Source organism: Lissotriton vulgaris, chromosome 5 (assembly GCF_964263255.1).
Source record: "Lissotriton vulgaris chromosome 5, aLisVul1.2, whole genome shotgun sequence".
Classification (NCBI taxonomy): domain Eukaryota; kingdom Metazoa; phylum Chordata; class Amphibia; order Caudata; family Salamandridae; genus Lissotriton; species Lissotriton vulgaris.
In genome coordinates this window covers 1,894,200,463-1,894,216,482 of record NC_141693.1, presented here as the reverse complement: position 1 = coordinate 1,894,216,482, position 16,020 = coordinate 1,894,200,463, and the positions used below count along the sequence as shown (strand labels likewise).

General features: G+C 42.7%; 1 pseudogene; it reads left to right on the top strand.

Annotated features, from left to right (window-relative positions):
- Positions 1–925: 925 nt before the first annotated feature.
- Positions 926–3,040, top strand: LOC147717645 (uncharacterized; annotated as a pseudogene).
- Positions 3,041–16,020: the final 12,980 nt, after the last annotated feature.

The following is a 16,020-nucleotide window of genomic DNA, read 5'->3' as shown; positions in this document are numbered from 1 at the left end:
CTCTATTTCTACAGGTCACTGAAACATGAACCGAGAAAGAAATGTAGTTTAGTGAAACACAACGAAAAGGATTATTTTAAAGCAAGTAAAACATTTAACATTCCAGAGTAATAAAAAGAAACCCATTCTTTGTGCCAGGAATGGTAAGGAACGTGGAGAAGAAGGAATTGCTGAATGTCAAAGTGATTTCTCAAATTTCTTATTTTCATTATAAATTGCCAAGTCCCTAAAGTAAAATGACTTGAAACAATTACCGAATTTACCATTTCAAAGTATGTAAGAACTAGGAATATTAGTGACAATGTAAATATCCTCAGTGCACTTGAGAGAATACTAATCAGTGTTGTAAATTTAATTTAATGGTATATGAGGAATGCCTTGGAGACCTAAACACCTCTCCAATAAAGCAGTATTCATATACATGATGTAACAGAATTGTACGCACGCCAATCGGCTCAATTTAAAAAAACAATCTTTTGTCTACATCTCCTATGATTCAAGAGTGGAGAAAAATTGTTTAAAAGAAAGAAAGAAATGTGAAAACTCTTTCACTGTTGTCACTACAGCAAAATCGCTGGATTTTCATTTTTAATACAGAAAGATATTTTCCATCAACTCTTAAACAATTCGGACCAACCCAAGTGGCAAAGTGTCCTGAACCACCAAAGTCTGTCATGGCCCTGCTGTGGCTTTAGCAACATACTAAAAAATTGTTTGTACCGGGATAGGAAGCTTAAAAGGGCCCATTGTTACTCTACAGATAATTCATAAAATTAATGTGGCATGTTCTAATCTACGATCATTACTTGAATTAATAAATGTATCTAACGTGAGCACTAAACCCCAAAGACCTCAACTGTGCCTTTAAAATGCCCAAATCAAATGTGATCAACTGAAGTCACAAAATGAATCTAAATCTACTTGAGAGAACTCTCCTAGACATAACTTGGAGAAAATAGCTCAACAAGGGGCTCCTCTGTGAATGTTTTTAGGACGAGTTAGATACGCTGCCATTAATGGTATGAAAAATGATCTCCAGATAAAAGCTATTATTAGTTAAATACAAATGTTTAGTAGAGTGTGTACTGTGTATTGTAGAAGTTAATAATGCGTGTAACATGAAGAGGTGCAGACTTTGAAATCAGATTCAGTCTTAACATGGCATGTTTCCAGGAACAAACCCAGAGTGGAGATGGATACATCTCGAATAAGAGCAATGAATGTGAGAACAGCTTTAGTTATCAGTCCCACCTCACTAAACATGGGAGTACGCGCACTGGACAAAAACCTTATCAGTGCTCTGAATGTGAGAAAAGCTTTAGTCAGAAAGTGACTCTTACTCAACATGAGAGAACACACACTGGTCAAAGGCCTTATCAGTGCTCTGAATGCCCGAAAAGCTTTAGTCAGAAATCTGTTCTCACTCGACATGAGAGCATTCATACTGGGCACAAACCTTATCAGTGCTCTGAATGCTGGAAAAGCTTTAGCCGGAAATCTGGTCTCACTCAACATGAGAGAACCCATACTGGGCACAAACCGTATCAGTGCTCTGAGTGCCAAAAAAGCTTCAGTTTGAAATCTGGTCTCACTCAACATGAGAGAACCCATACTGGTTATAAACCATATCAGTGCTCTGAGTGCCAAAAAAGCTTTTGTAAGAAATCCACTCTCTTTCAACATGAGAGAACTCACACTGATCAAAAACCACACCAGTGCTCTGAATGTCAAAAAAGCTTCAGTCAGAAAATTAATCTTACTCAACATGAGAAAACACATACTGATCAAAGACCGTATCAGTGCCGTGAATGGTGTGACAGTTTTACTTGCAAATCCTATCTCATTCAACATGTGAGCATCCACAGTGGCCAGAAACCTTATCAGTGCTCTGAGTGCCAAAAAAGATTCAGTGAGAAATCTGGTCTCACTCGACATGAGAGAGTCCATACTGGGTACAAACCATACCAGTGCTCTGAATGTTGGAAAAGCTTCAGTCAGAAAATTAATCTTACTCAACATGAGAGAACTCACACTGGACAAAAACCGTATCAGTGCTCTGAATGCCAAAAAAGCTTCTGTCTGAAATCTGGTCTCACTCAGCATGAGAGAACTCACACTGGCCAAAAACCATATCAGTGCTCGGAATGCCAGAAAAGTTTCAGTCAGAAAACGAATCTTACTCAACATGAGAGAACACATAGCGGTCAAAGACCTTACCAGTGCTCTGAATGCTGGAAAAGCTTCAGTCATCAAACTGGTCTCACTCAACATGAGAGAACTCACACTGGACTAAAACCATATCAGTGCTCGGAATGTTGGAAAAGCTTCAGTCAGAAATATGGCCTTGCTCAACATGAGAGAACTCACACTGGACAAGAACCATATCAGTGCTCTGAATGTTGGAAAAGCTTCAGTCAGAAATATTGTCTTGCTCAACATGAGAGAACACACACTGGACAAATGCCTTATCAGTGCTCTGAATGCCAAAAATGTTTCTGCCACAGATCCAGTTTAACTCTGCATGAGAGAATCCACACTGGGCTGAAACCGTATCAGTGCTCTGAATGTCAAAAAAGCTTCAGACAGAAATGTGGTCTTACTCAACATCAGAGAACTCACACTGGACAAAGCCCTTATCAGTGCTCTGAATGCTGTAAAAGCTTCAGTCAGAAAAATGGTCTTGCTCAACATGAGAGAACTCACACTGGACAAATGCCTTATCAGTGCTCTGAATGCCAAAAACGTTTCTGTCACAGATCCAGATTAACTCTGCATGAGAGAATCCACACTGGGCTGAAACCGTATCAGTGCTCTGAATGTCAAAAATGCTTCAGTCAGAAATATGGTCTTACTCGACATGAGAGAACTCACACTGGACAAAAACCTTATCAGTGCTCTGAATGCTGGAAAACCTTCACTTCAAAATTTGGACTCACTCAACATGAGAGAACCCACACTGGGCAAAAACCTTATCAGTGCCCTGAATGCTTGAAAACCTTCACTCAGAAATATGGTCTCACTCAACATGAGAGAACTCACACTGGACAAAAAAATCATATCACTGATCTGAATGACTGATCTGTTGCAGATCCTGTTGAACTCAAAATGAGAGAATACATGCTAGACTGAAACCCCATCTTTGCTCTGAAGGCCAAATACGCTCGTCAGAAATGAACTCTCACTAGACATGAAAGAACTCACTCTGGTCGAAGACCTTATCACTTTTCTCATAGCATGAAAAGATTCAGTCTGAAAATAAATCTCACTAGACAAAAGAGAACTCACACTGGACAAAAACCTTATCAATGAATGCCAGAAAAGATTAAGTCTGAAAGCAAATCTCATTTGATATAAGGGAATCCACACTGGGTAAAAAAACTTATCATTGGTCTAAATGGCAGTCCGAGATTCAGTTTGTTTCAAAATTAGAGAAACCTCAATCAAAAAAAATAAATATCTGGTGCTCTCAATGTGACAAAAATTCAGTAGTAAATGCAACCTATCTTAATGAGAGGGGCAATGTGGGAGACAAAAGGAGCTGTCAACCCTGTGGAGTAGGTTTCAGCATCGCAAAACCTTCACATGAAGCAGCCACAAAGATCCCAATCCATTGATTGTCTTAATAACTGTCTTGTTCGAAAAACACACATGAGAGATAAACATGCTTCAATTAGTCTTATTCCTTTGTAAGTATCTCTAGCTTCATTCCATTCATTGTGTTTTGCTTCCTGTCTGCAAATGACCCATGGCTCTAACCTACAATGTCCACTCGATCCTGAACTTTGAGGCCATGCTCTTATGTTCGGGAATACAAGTAACCCAGACTGTTTCCAGCCACATGAGCCTCACCAGGGAGCTGCAACATGAGTCCCTTTGTTGTAGGTCTCTATGGGACCAACGTCTGTTTATGTATGTGTCAATCAGGGCTGATCTTTGAGAAAAACTAAAGCTGATGGAAGGACTGGTAGTTAATCTCTGCTACATTCCACTAGATCATTCTCCAGTCTAACTACAGACAAGGCCAACCATATCTAAACCATTCTTGCCACCACCCTAAGGAGTCCTAAACACGTCTCTTCAGAGGGGACACAAAGATTCACTTTAGTGGCCTCTTTCCATTTTTTATTGGTACATATAGAACTGATTCCCATCTGCTGAGGAAAGTTACACAAGCTTTAGAATCACATCAGATACATCTAGTAGAGTGTCACAAATAATCTGGCCAATTCATAAACTTCAATAGGACAACTAAAGGACTACAAATGCTATTCACAAACCTAGTTGTGGGCATTCCACATCTCCTATCATTGTCTGTGTGTAGATCTCTGCCACAACTATGGAGTCTCCTTGCACTTAGGCATATGTTTTAGTAGTACATACGGGTGGGACAGAGGGGAGTGACAGGAAAATGGGAAATACTTTTGTCTAAAAGGGAGGAAGGAGGGATTTCAGAAGGGACATGCACACACTCACAAAAGTGTACGGCCATTGCTACTCACAAACTGAACTTCTAAAGTAAAGTTACTGCAGGCATAAAGGACCCAAACAGAGTTAGAAGTGTACTACAGCTTAGAGCTAAAATATGACCAGCACCACACATGGCCATACACTGATACTGCAGCACCGTTCCATTGAAAATAGGCACTTTGAATATAACCCTGTATAAGTAATGCTAAATTAAATTATTTAAACTAGTTAACTCAATATAGCTGTTATTTAATAATAATAAATATCTAAAAATAAAATACTTGTTTTAAAATACTTTTATTTTTTTTCTCAGTTAAATACTTTTTTCTTTTTTGTATTCCGCCTATCACCCCAGCTTTTGTAATCTCAGGTGACCCCTTGGAGCAGACCATGCACCTTCTGCACAGAAACTTCCCAGTCACACCAACTTGGGTTTACACACCCAAAGTTCTGGTGCTTCGGTGTAATCATCGGACTGCTCCATTCCTCAAAACCGACACATCGCTCCACCTAAGAAAATGTCCATATATTATCCGTTCTGCCAGAGGTACAGCTCAAGTCCATCTTGCAATACGACCAAACAGCTTTAAGCCATTCCTCCGAGAGGGGGCCTGCTGCACCCACCTAATACTTGCATTTCTCTTTTCTTGCAAAAAGCATCAAGTAAAAAAGCAAGCAACTCTGCATCCTGCCCAACAGGTTAAGTGACTCTTTAGCAAGTCCCATCAGCACCAACACTGGGCTTATCACAATCCTAAAACCCGGACTATCCCCTATAATGTTGCTCACATTGTTTCAGAATCCAGTGATGGAAGGACACATATCGAACATATGCACGTCATTTGATTATGGATGACCGCATGTTGTACACTTTGGAATCGGGAAATGCACAAATATAGTCAATCTCTGAGGTGTCCAGTATATTTTATTTATGGTATGAAAAAGATTCTTTATTAGGTTGGCTGGCCTAGTCACAGAATATAATAGATTCAAAGAGGTTTGCGATACTTGTGGGAACGCGGAATCTGGAATCACACCCTTCCAAGTCCCACACAGTGCCTCTGCAGTTCCATCATCAGCTTTCAGGAGCTTCCAAAACCATTTAGAGATCTCCTGGCGTAACGGCTGCGTATCTTGCAGCAATGCTGCAACCTCCTAGGGACCACCAATCTCTGGACCAGGCCCGGACTGGCCATAGCGGGCACCGGGCAATCCCCCGGTGCGCCGCACGGGTGGGGGCTGGTTTTGGGCCCCTGAAGGCTGTTTTGTTACTGGGCCATTTTTGCAGCATAGCCTGTACCAAAATCGGCCCAAAACCGGCAAACAGCTCGGTCACCCCTCCAACCCCCCCGAGTGGGGAGGGGGGGTTGGAGGTATCGGTTTTGGTTCCCAGTCCGGCCCTGCTCTGAACTCGCACTCCAATACCAGGAGGTGAGCTGTATATACTTTAATCTAAACAGGAAGCCCCCTGTGTTTGCCTTAAGGATTTCCCAGGGTAGAAACCCTTGCACTGTAAAGAGATTTCCCAACTAGTTATCCTGGTCTCCCTCAGAGGTAGACTCAACCTATCCAACAAACATTCTGTGGTGCCAGGGGAATCCCAAACTGGGGAAAAGTCTGAGTAGTACCTGATGCCAGGAATCTTTCTTGCCCTGTACCAGAGAAGAAGTGCAGCTTTTAAAACTTTCAGGTTGACTTTCTTAAAAAACTTCGGAGCCCAAAATTTATATAAAAAGCCTGTGGGTACCAGCCCCTCAACCATCTCTTATAATATCCGGGCCCATGTTCAACTATCTGGTGTCCCAAAAACCATCCGAAAGTTTTTGAATTGGAAAGCCATGCAATAGAGGTTTAAATCTGGTAATGCCAGACCCCCTTTCTTCAAACTCCTCCTTAACGTTTTCAGGAGAACCTAGCTCCCTCTAAGGCCCAGATAAAGCAAGGGATTTTCCCACATATATTTTCTACCTTTTTTTAGGAAATGCAAGTGCGATACAAATAAAAAGATAGGTGAACTTACGTAAAACTGACATTTTAATCAAGTTCACTCACCCATAGATCGATAATGGCAAGTTTCTTCAACTTATTAGGAACCTATCAACCTCTTTTGCCACCCACCCTAAATTATGTGCTGGAACCTCCCCCTAATGCATGAACTATTGAAATTCCCAAGTATCTAAACTATGTCTCCTCCCAATCCCAGTTAGTAATACACCAGCACGTAAACTCTGACTAAGTTGTATTTTCAGCATAACCTCACAGTGCCCCAAATTCTTCTGCTAACTTTTCCTACCCTGGGGATAAATTAAAAAGGATCTAATATGTAAATTATTGAATCATCTGTGTAGAGCGCTATCTTATTGCTTAGTTGTTAAGGGTATTACCTGGGGGTCTCTTCTTAGCAACTGGGCAAATGGGTTGATATAAATATCAAACAAGAGGAGAGAGGGGGATCCCTTGCCTTATACCACGGGTAATCCTAAAACTCTGTAGTAGCACCTTTAAATAATAAAATTTGTGCTGATGAGTTTGCGTACATTCTCTTATGGGTCAAAATAGAACACGGGCTAAACTCTAATGCTACCAAGACCTCCCACAAGTACCCAACAAACCCGTTCAAAGGCCTTGGCCACATCTATTTCGGCAACAGCCAATGGAGTTGAATGCTCCATGGCCAGGTCAATGCACCCCATTAATTGTTGTGTGAGATCATGAATTTGGCACTTTGGGAAAACCCTTTCTGATCTGGATGGATTAGTTGTGGAGCCGCAATAGCTAACTGCTTGCTAAAATACTAGCTAAAACCTTATAATCAGCATTCTAAAAGAAATAGGCCGATATGAATCTGCCTTCTTTGGGTCTTTACCAGGCTTCAAAATCAACACCAACGTGGCTTCCTTCCATGACTCCGGGATCTGAGCATTAGGCCGACTCAGATGTTCTCAAACTTCGAACTCCTTAATTTGTGCCTCAAGAGACCCCCTCCCTATCTCAGAAAGCCCCGGGAGGGATCTATCCCGGAGCCACCCCCTAAGACCCTCCAAGTCTGGAGTGATCGCCTCCGTATATAGAGTAGAAAAAAGACCTGATGATCTTGCATCTCACACGCATTTTTAGAGACCTTACCCTGAGAGTTTATACTTCACTCCTTGATATTATTCCAGACCCGCTCTGATCTAAATTTCCAAGCTAGTAGTGCTCCTGTCCTTTCCCCATACTTGAAGACCTTCATACTCTTTGCTTGCCACCTATCCCTACATTTCGTTTCCAGCTTGAGCTTGAAATTTAGCTGGGCTTCCTCTAGCCTCATTCTGGCTTTATCCCTGCCCTGAGGAGAACTTTGCACCTGCAAGGCAGCCATCAACATCCCAATTTCCTGCTTTAGAGTGATACATTCCGCTCTCTCTGCCCTATTCTTGGCATAGCCCACATTTTGCAAGACTCATCTTATAAAAGCTTTAGATGTGTCCCACACTGTTGTAAGGGTGGCTGACCACATGTTGTCAGCAAAAAAGTAATTGCTAGCTCTTTCCCGGGTCAAGATGACTTCAGCATCAAGGAGAAGGGCATGATTAACCACCCACCTAGGGTTCTGCCTGTAGGCTGAACGCTGGAAAACCGTAGTTACAGGTGAATGGTCAGAAATGTGTCCTGGCCGATGATTACTTCTTTTAACCTTTTCTGTGAATGCTGCATCCACAAAGAAATAGTCTAGCCTAGTAAAGTGGCCATATTTCTTACTATGAAATGTGTAACCCCTTACCTTGCCCTTTTGGTGAGGCCACACATCGACCAACCCCAAACCTTGGAGCATATTCCTTAGTGCCTGCCTAGTTTTAGGTGTTGGGATGCCCTCCTTGTAGATCTATTTAGAATTGGATCAAGCAGAGTGTTGAAATCCCCCCTCCCAAAACTATTGGTTAATGTGGCCTCCAACAAACTCCAGGGTTGCGAGATTTAAGAGGTCATCAGCATGAAGGCCCTTACAGACAAATTCATAGTTGGAGCAACTTATACCCGCCAGGACCCATCTATTGGAACTATCTGTTTTCGACTGTAGCATCTCCAATCGAGCTCTTTTCCTCAAAAGAATGGCAATGCCCTTACAAAATTCTGCCTGATCTGAAACTGAAAAGCTCTCAATCCATATGCACTTTGAATAAGTTTGTCTACTCTCTATTGCTGATAAGTGGGACTCCTGCAGGATTATTATATGACCCCTATTTTCATCATCATATCGGAGTACCAGCTTCTGCCTTCCTTTTGATCTAAGACCGTTAACATTCAAGGTTAAGAATCATATCTCCTTATCCTTTCCCATTATCTTTCAGGGCAAACCACCTGTAAATATTGCAGCGATTAAAAACCACAATCTGGTGATTTTGAGGACTTTTTTTGTTTGTTTATATTTCGCACTGTTCACCACCCAGTGCCCTCTCCCCAGCCCACCCCTGAGGAACCCTCCCTCTACTGTTTGGCATTTATGAAATGCCATTGGGCTTGCCCGGGTGAGGGGCCCAAATACACATACAACAACACACACATAAACCCAATACATCCCTCGACTTTCCATCCCGTCTCTCCACCGCTCCCTACTACTTATGCTTCCTGATTGTATCAATCAGACCGTCCACCTCTTTAGGAGTATGATAATTATACATCTGGTTGCTCCACATTATACGCTGCATTGGGGAACTTTATTTGTGCCTTAGCCCCTAGTATATGAAGCTCGTCCAACCTTTTACCAAGCTTCCACTGCCGCTAGTCAGTGACCTGACATCTGACCCAATAGTGAAGGAGTAATCCTTAGTAGAACATGGTCCCCATTTTAGAGCTATGCCCAAGATGGTCTCATTCACCATATAAGTAAGAAAATTCACAAGAATCTTCCTAGGTTTTTGACGTTTCTGGTTCCTTTTAAATGGTTCCCAATGCACTCTTTAGATCTTCAGTTCTAGGTTAATGTCTGACTTGTTCTTTAGGACTGTGTCTCGTAATAATGCTACCACAAAGGACTTCATATCAGCGGCTTACTCCATCTCTGGGACATTCAGAATCCGGAGGTTGTTTGTCCTCAAATCGTTCTCGATCCTTTCTAAATCCTCCCTCCAGCCGTGCTTTTGTTGCTTTAGCAGCAAGATTTCGCTTGCGTTTTTCTATACATCTTTTTGACGTATGACACTTCTTCCTCCAGAACTTTACTTTGAGCAGCAACTTCATCTAATTTTTGGCTCAGAGCTATATAGGATGCCTGTATCCCAAACTGATTGGCCTCGGAGTCCTCAAATCTATTTTTAATCTCAGTCCTTTGACTCAGTAGTATAGTGGATAACGACGACAACTCCTCAATACCTGCTACCTCTCACAGGGAAATTTCTGGGTGGCGACTTTATCGCCTGGTCTGCTTCATCCTTCTCCCCTGGACTTTCCAAAGAGGCAAGCACCTTAAACCTGTCCGTAGTAGTAATCTGTGTGAATGACTGTGCAGATGACTGAGTGCCTCCATTGTTATCCAGCCCTACTGCTATAGTAGAAGCATCCCAAAATGTTTTATCTGCTCCTTGCATGTTTTGATTTTGATTTTGCGCTGTTGCAGCCATTACTCTAAAATAACAATTTAAGGATGGGGTCACTCTTATCTGGGTGGCAAGAATTCTCCTCCCCCTAACGCCTGGTGTCTTATTGACCTGTTTGGAAGGTTTTTCAAGCTTTTATTTCGACCACCCAGAGCTCCCCCAACAGTACTACAATGGGGATTGGCTGTACTTTCAGGGTATACCCCTAAGGGGTCCACATCTACACTAACCCCTGTACTACTGATGGTATGAGCATGAAGCAGGTACCTTGATTTCCCTCCTGGTCTGTAACTATTCTGATCCATAGACCTAGGGAGCTGATGCCGTTACTGCCGTTGATGTCTCTGCTGCTCCCAACACTTTTGTTTCTTAGTTGCCTCACATTCTTCCCATCTAGTCAGTCCTTCCCCTTGCCTTGCTCTCCCAGCAAGCTGAGGGCTATGGCTGTGTGCAATCACTGCCTTTTTTCCCCCCAGACCTCCTCAGCTCCTTGGCTTGCCTGCCCTGCCAGACTTTTGCTGACTCTTCCCCTCAGAACCTGGGAGAGAGTAGTTCTGCCCTGCTGGACCTCCCACGCGGCAAGCTCCCAGTGGGAGATTACTGTGCACTTGGTCCTAGAGGGCAACATAGATTCCCCCAGCATCGAGCGAAAGTGAAAACAACCCAAAAGGAGCAATGACTTTTACACCATCAGCGGGGAAAGCATCACAGGAAAAGGGAAAAATGCGGCAACACACAACTCAAGAAAACGCCCTGCAGATAGGACGGTCTTTTTCCCTTCACTGCCTTATCATCTCATGTTGTGAGGGACGGGAGCCGAGTGCACAATTCCCGGAACTGCTCGCTCCTCTACCCCCGTGCGCTCGTGACCGATTATTAAGAAGTCACCATGTTCCTCCCCCACTCTTATTTGCATACTAATGTAACATTTGTTTTTATTATAATTAAGTTTGCTTTAATTCTGTACATCACGTTTAATAATGAAAACTGTAAAAATTTTACTTTAGGTGGAAAGTTTTTTAATGTAAACTTAATAAAAATTGAATGTATTCAAAATAATTACGTTTTAAATATAAAATAAGTTATTGAGGCTATAACATGTAAATATTTATTGTAATATTTTTCATATTTAATACATTTTTGTACTTCTTCCTATACTTCACTGTAGAGAGATCTCTGCCACCAGTAAATATATAGGGAAAAGCTAAAAAGTGAACACATTTTAAAAAATATATTTTTTTTTTAAATATTGGCTTAAATTTAATTTTATATATGTTTTACTTGCAGACAAATAGAAAAATGCTACAGGTCTATTAACATTTTTTATTAAATATTTGATTAATTTAATTAAATTAAGTACGCATTTTATTGCAAAGATTGTTTTAAATAAAACACCTAAAGTAAAATGTTTGTATTTATATACTATGTCTATGAACTCAAACTTACAGTTAAGTTTAGAATGAATTGAAATTGAAATTATTAAGAACAAATTAGTCATAATTATTTTTAAATTCAAGGTTTTTTTTAACATAGTTTACCATAAAATAATTATTTAAAACTATATAATGTTTTAATATTCTATTGAATTTATTTGTATTTTTTAAAATGCAAAATAAATTATTATAATTCAAGAATATTTCCTAGCGATTCCATTTTAAGCCTCTACCTCCATTATATTCTATGAGAAGATGCTGCAGTACCAGTTGGTGGCATTGGGCATTGCTGGACTTACTACTGCTCCTTTCTGGTAGTAGTAACTTTCACTCAGAAATTTGGCTCCACCACCCTTTAGGGAGCAGAGTCCTGCAAATTTACCATTTTGAATAACTACACATGTAAATGTGAATAGCACAAAAGCAGCAAAGTGACAAAAAATGTATGAGTAATCTTGCTTGTGCAAATTACTCATGGGTGTAAATTACTGTTGTGAATAGACTCCAACCTGTCCTACTCAACACGAGTGGTAAATCTGAAGTGGATGCTGGTACTTGGTCCTGCTATTGGTGCAAATTGGAAGATCCGGCTCGCACACCAGAGCACTTGTCTGAGGCATTTGTTTGACTGAGGAGTGGCAAAAAATAACTTGAAGTATTATTTCTGTACTTGCTACATCATTGGGCCTAGTGGGACGGTGTCCCAGCTCTTTAATGTTACAGTGCTAGGATTGTTAAATCCCTCCATGTTATTAACCCTGTTATCAGTATTTACTTTTATATGTTCCCTTTTCCTTTATTTACTTGATGTTGTTGTGTTTACAGTGCATGGGTACTAAAGTTACTTTGCTGTTAATTGGTTCTGAGGTACCCTTATCCTTTGTGTGCATTTTGATACCATGATCAGTTTTTACTCATCACTGTACAGCTGCAATGTAAGCACAGAAAGCCCAAAACCTCAGCGTTCTGCACCTTGATCTGTCTTTATCTGTATGCTACCTTTCACTTGAATAACTGAGATATGGCTCCAATCAGTGATCGACCTTTGACTCCGCTGTGATATCCCTTGATGGGTATAAGTTTCATGTTCTAATCGTCAGCGTGAGCTCCAGTACGCTGCTTCTTCTCACACCACTTTCTATGCTTTGGCTTGGATCACCAACCTCATACCATCGCCATAACTTTTGAAGCTCTAAAGACTTTGCTGCTGTTTTGACTGCCTGAAGTTTCACACATTTTGATGGCCTTTGATTCAGGTTCTACTTGATGACCCAACTTTACTTTGTGGGCGTTTTGCACTTCAAGCCACCTCTTTGCAGCCTGTCGTCTTCTGAGACTGATTCAGCCCACAACATTACATCAAATTCCAGTGTTAATCATCACCGGAGACTAGACTTACCAGTGCCCCCTCGGGCATGGCTACCAAGGAAAAGTACTATTTTGTGTGCTCCTTCAACATTGATTCAGTGGATCTGCTTTTTTTTTATTCCTTGGCCTTTTTTGGTTTTGAGCACATGACTAACAGTATCATTTATTTCCTTTATGGCTGTTGTTTTTTCAAATTAATAATCCTTAAACCACAGACCTCCCTTTGATTTTGCTTCTGAGTAATTATTAAATATTCTTGTTTTTCTAAACTTGATTTGAATCTTGAAGTCCTTTGTCTCTCTTTACTACAGTGTATTGAAATTTGTGATTTCCGCTGTTTTGCTTTACCTGTGAGCGTGCCTTTGGCCTTACTGCTCCACCCATGTTACCAAAAGTGAGCTAAGGACACTTTAGAAGAAGACACATGTACCTTTGCTGATGGAAGTACAGGAAAAGCAAAGCAGGCTAAATCCAGGAAGCAGAGGACCTGTACTGTCTTAGGTGGAATCTGCACCGACTGTAGATGCAAAAAATAAAAACCATGAGGGAAGCTGTTGGTAGCTCTGCCCCCAAGCGTTGTGACTGGTACCCTCTCTCAAACAGTTGTAAGATCTAAAAATGCTACCCAGCATACACTCAGGTTTCAGCAACTAAGACTGCCCGTTCCCATCATACAATACTCACACTAGTACCTAAATCCCTTTGATTTGTGCTGTGTACAAGCATTTTACATAACCAAGTTGTGTTTTACTTTGTGGACATTCAAAAACAACAGGTGATGGACCGAATGTGGATCAATGTCACACACTCAACCCAGTCCAAGGATCTGGGCCCAAATCCATCGGTTTTTTGCACTCCACACCACCCTGGGTTAGACAATGGCGATATGCAAATCAGCTCTGACCCTGTGCCCCATGGGAACAGTCCAGTCCGAACTACAAAAGCTATGTCCTTCCCAGAACGGAATCAAGCATCCGAGGACCGAACCGGTTTCGAGGTAACACCTCTCATCAGCCCGGCTAGCTTGACTCCAGTGGTGTGGAGTGCCTGGGACCCACGTCTGGGCATCCCCAGCGCACTTAGGGCGGAATATGCAAAAACAACAGGTGATGGACCGAATGTGGATCAATGTCACACACTCAACCCAGTCCAAGGATCTGGGCCCAAATCCATCGTTTTTTTGCACTCCACACCACCCTGGGTTAGACAATGGCGATATGCAAATCAGCTCTGACCCTGTGCCCCATGGGAACAGTCCAGTCCGAACTACAAAAGCCATGTCCTTCCCAGAATGGAATCAAGCATCCGAGGACCGGACCGGTTTCGAGGTAACACCTCTCATCAGCCCGGCTAGCTTGACTCGGATGCTTGATTCCGGTCTGGGAAAGATATGGCTGTTGTAGTTCGGACTGGACTGTTCCCATGGGGCACAGGGTCAGAGCTGATTTGCATAAAGCCATTATCTGACCCAGGGTGGTGTGGAGTGCAAAAAACGATGGATTTAGGCCCAGATCCTTGTACTGGGGTTAATGTAAGACATTGATGTACATTCTGTCCATCAAATTGTTTTTTGTAATTTTCTCCCTGAGTGTACTGGGGTAGCTCAGACGTGGGTCCCAGAGCCTCCACACCACTGGAGTCAAGGTAGCCGGGCTGATGAGAGGTGTTACCTCGAAACCGGTCCGGTCCTCGGATGCTTGATTCCGGTCTGGGAAAGATATGGCTGTTGTAGTTCAGACTGGACTGTTCCCATGGGGCACAGGGTCAGAGCTGATTTGCATAAAGCCATTATCTGACCCAGGCTGGTGTGGAGTGCAAAAAACGATGGATTTAGGCCCAGATCCTTGTACTGGGGTGAATGTAAGACATTGATCTACATTTTGTCCATCAAATAGTTTTTTGTAATTTTCTCCCTGAGTGTACTGGGGTAGCTCAGACGTGGGTCCCAGAGCCTCCACACCACTGGAGTCAAGGTAGCCGGGCTGATGAGAGGTGTTACCTCGAAACCGGTCCGGTCCTCGGATGCTTGATTCCGGTCTGGGAAAGATATGGCTGTTGTAGTTCGGACTGGACTGTTCCCATGGGGCACAGGGTCAGAGCTGATTTGCATAAAGCCATTATCTGACCCAGGGCGGTGTGGAGTGCAAACAACGATGGATTTAGGCCCAGATCCTTGTACTGGGGTGAATGTAAGACATTGATCTACATTCTGTCCATCAAACTGTTTTTTGTAATTTTCTCCCTGAGTGTACTGGGGTAGCTCAGACGTGGGTCCCAGAGCCTCCACACCACTGGAGTCAAGGTAGCCGGGCTGATGGGAGGTGTTACCTCGAAACCGGTCCGGTCCTCGGATGCTTGATTCCGGTCTGGGAAAGATATGGCTGTTGTAGTTCGGACTGGACTGTTCCCATGGGGCACAGGGTCAGAGCTGATTTGCATAAAGCCATTATCTGACCCAGGGTGGTGTGGAGTGCAAAAAACGATGGATTTAGGCCCAGATCCTTGTACTGGGGTGAATGTAAGACATTGATCTACATTCTGTCCATCAAATTGTTTTTTGTAATTTTCTCCCTGAGTGTACTGGGGTAGCTCAGACGTGGGTCCCAGAGCCTCCACACCACTGGAGTCAAGGTAGCCGGGCTGATGAGAGGTGTTACCTCGAAACCGGTCCGGTCCTCGGATGCTTGATTCCGGTCTGGGAAAGATATGGCTGTTGTAGTTCGGACTGGACTGTTCCCATGGGGCACAGGGTCAGAGCTGATTTGCATAAAGCCATTATCTGACCCAGGGTGGTGTGGAGTTGAAAAAACGATGGATTTAGGCCCAGATCCTTGTACTGGGGTGAATGTAAGACATTGATCTACATTCTGTCCATCAAATTGTTTTTTGTAATTTTCTCCCTGAGTGTACTGGGGTAGCTCAGACGTGGGTCCCAGAGCCTCCACACCACTGGAGTCAAGGTAGCCGGGCTGATGAGAGGTGTTACCTCGAAACTGGTCCGGTCCTCGGATGCTTGATTCCGGTCTGGGAAAGATATGGCTGTTGTAGTTCGGACTGGACTGTTCCCATGGGGCACAGGGTCAGAGCTGATTTGCATCAATCAATCAATCAATCAATGACATTTATAGAGCGCACTACATACCCGTAGGGTCTCAAGGCGCTGGGGGAGGGGGGGG